The sequence below is a fragment of the Nycticebus coucang genome, chromosome 12, assembly GCF_027406575.1.
Source record: "Nycticebus coucang isolate mNycCou1 chromosome 12, mNycCou1.pri, whole genome shotgun sequence".
Classification (NCBI taxonomy): domain Eukaryota; kingdom Metazoa; phylum Chordata; class Mammalia; order Primates; family Lorisidae; genus Nycticebus; species Nycticebus coucang.
The window spans coordinates 89268947-89272165 of NC_069791.1; the positions used below are offsets into that span (position 1 = coordinate 89268947).

The 3219-nt window shown below is 38.6% G+C and overlaps 1 non-coding gene across 1 annotated transcript; it reads right to left on the minus strand.

The window, feature by feature from the left end:
- Positions 1-1573: 1573 nt before the first annotated feature.
- On the minus strand, positions 1574-1677 carry LOC128563043 (small nucleolar RNA U13). The gene has a single exon (XR_008373710.1). It is a non-coding gene; the product is annotated as a small nucleolar RNA U13 (small nucleolar RNA).
- Positions 1678-3219: the final 1542 nt, after the last annotated feature.

The window sequence follows — 3219 nt, forward strand, 5'->3', positions numbered from 1 at the left end:
ACACAAAGCAGGCCACGTTCCGGGAGTGGGTGTACATGGCCTGCAGGATGGCCCGAAGCTTCTCCCAGAGGCTGCCAGTCTGGAAGAGAAAGGTCATGACCAGTGCATGAGGGGCCCGGATTTTGGCTCCATAGACAGCTCCATTCCAAAAGCCCTTAATCATGGCCAATGCAGCGTGGATGGCCAAATTTTCTTAATCATAGCTGGGTGTCTGTAGTCCCAGCTATATTGGGAGGCTGACACAAGAGAATCACCTAAGCCCAAGAGCTAGAGGTTGCTGTGAACTGTAATGGCACAGTACTCAACAAGGGTGACAAAGTGAGACTGTCTCTAAAAACAAAAAGTTCTTAATCATTTAGAAAGCTACCAGGGCTCATGTTCATTACAGTTAGCAACAAGACTTAAAGAACCTTGTCAAAGACTAACTGATTATACTGAAATTCATTCTAGCAACCCTAACAAATGTATATGCTTACATTTTTGTTCCTTGTAAGTTGTAATATGTCGCATATGTTTTTAACCCAATCTTCCCAAATACACAGTGCTAAGCAAGGGGGGAGTTGTGTTTCACCTAAGTACAAAACTGGAGACTTAGACTACACAGAATGTTGTAATTGCTAGCTATTTCTGCTCTTCTAGTAACCGTGTAGTAAGCTGTTTGAGTTCCTCAGAGAAGGAGTTATTCTTTTCCTTTTCCAGGTTCTATGCTTTGATGGCCTCATATGTAAAACATACTTAAAACATTAGTGAAGAAATTTACAATAAGCATTTCAGAGCTACAGCAGGATCAATAGTATGATATAAAATTAATACTTTGAAACAGAAAAATCTACCAGCACCAAGTATAACACATAAGACTAGTTATTTCTTCTTGGGTAACCTAATCTTTAACAGAACATAAAACCACGCATTTAGTTTTGATAGGAAAAAAGAAGTCATTACACATGAAGGAGATGGTTCTTGCCTGAGAACTTTCAGGCTGTTGCTTTAGGAAATAGAAAAAGCACTTGTTGGCTGCTCCTGTGGCTCAAGGAATAGGGCACTGGCCCCATATACCGGAGGTGGTGGGTTCAAACCCAGCCCCGGCCAAAAAAAAAAAAAAAGAAAAAGCACTTGTTTTCAAAAAGCAGTTTTAAAATTGATTGCATGTAATAATTAGCTTCATGTAATTAAACATCAAGAATATTTTCATTGAACTTAAAAGACCAAACCTTGGCATTATTCTTCATTTATAAATTTGTCATCCTGAAACAATTCATCTTGGATCTTCTTTGCTGGGGTCTAAAACAATATTGTTTGCTATATCATTAAGAGAAGAGTCACTTTCTAAATTTTGTTTGCAAGTATAATTTTGGAAGTGTTTATTGTGAGACTTTCCAGACAAGCAAAAGGGATGCTGCATATAAAACTTTAACAAATATTCTTGTCAGAGTCATAGCATGCAAATATCTTCTCCCATTCTGAAGGCCGTCTGTTTGCTTTAGTTGTTGTACCCTTAGCTGTGCAGAAGCTTTATATATTCTTGTATATAAAGCAGATTGATCATAGAAAGCTATTTTTTCTTTTCTTCTCATGTCAGACATGTAATGTGCCGATGCTATAACAGGGTTCGAGGGAGGCATATCTCATACATGAGTGTGAAAACCCAATCATCACACTTATGAACCACAAAAGGATCTAAAAGCCTATTTTTAAAATAGTGGATTTCATTTAGATTTCCTGCAACTTGGAAGATAGCTTGAGCTAAGAGTTTGAGGTTGCAATGAGCTATGATGACACCATTGCACTCTACTAGCCTGGGTAACTGAGCAAGACCCTACCTCAGAAAAAAACAAACAACACAACACAAAAACAAAACAAAAAAACAATTTCCTTCAACACATCCCAGATGACAGTGTAATTCAACTAATAAATTGGCATATTCCTACTGTTAGTGAAAAATGTACCTTTCTATTCCAGAATCTCCTATTAAGCAACAGGAATTTGGCCAGGAGGATAGGACAGTGCTATGACATGGAATTGATGCAGTGTGCTGCATCCAGTAACCAGTAGCCGATTGCCAAGCTTGTGCTCTTCTGCACATGGTCTTTATCTCAACCCTGGACTTAACTCATTGCACTGGAATTGCCCATCTGCCTAATTTACTAATACCATGTGAGCTCCTAAGACCAGAAAGTCTTACAACTCTTTGTATCCCAGCTCACAGCCCAGTGTTAACACCTAGTAAGTACTCCATAAACATTTGCTGAAAAAAGTATGCAAGCATGCTTCATCAGTCAAATAGAAGGAGTAGCCCTTTTGCTATAATATACTAGATTTTCTTTCTTTCTTTCTTTCTTTCCTTTTTCTTTTTTTTTTTTTTTTTTTGAGACAGAGCCTCAAACTGTCACCCTGGGTAGAGTGCCGTGGCATCACAGCTCACAGCAACCTCCAACTCCTAGGCTTAAGCGATTCTCTTGCTTCAGCCTCCCAAGTAGCTGGGACTAGAGGCACCCGCCACAATGCCTGGCTATTTTTTGGTTGTAGTTGTCGTTGTTTGGCAGGCCCAGGCTGCTTTCGAACCTGCCAGCTCTGGCGTATGTGGCTGGCACCTTACCTGCTTGAGCTACAGGTGCCGAGAGCCAATGTACTAGATTTTCATTGTCATTGTTTATTCTTTGTGCAAAATGTGGGACTGTGTTGCAATTTTTTAATAGGAGTTGCATTTATAAAATAATAAGATAACCCCTTTCTACCTTTACCAAATGAAGTACTTTATTCCAAATAATTAGAAGAGATTACATGTAGCTTTCTTGTCCAACTACCCCAGTTATAGATCTCCACTAACAACAAATTTGGTGGGACTGAAAACTAATACAATCATTATATTTACTGGCTGTTTGCTAGAGAGTATATCCCTGGGTCACCAACAAACAAATGGTTCTATTAAATGTAGTAAAGTAATCTGTTGTGCAGAACCAACATTTTTTAAACTTTCTCAAGGGATCAAAGACCATCTTTTGAAAATGGCAGGAAGAAGAATAATGCCCAGTGCTATACAGTTTTGCATACTGTAACCATAAAATAGTAATCGGGCATTAGAAAACTTACACGTATGACATTTATTTAAACAAACATTTTTGCTAAATTCTTTGCACTGGTGAATCTCACAGTGCTTTCTGATTATCAAACCATATTCTGCGAAGTGTAAGACTCTGGACTTCAGTCAGACACTTTCCA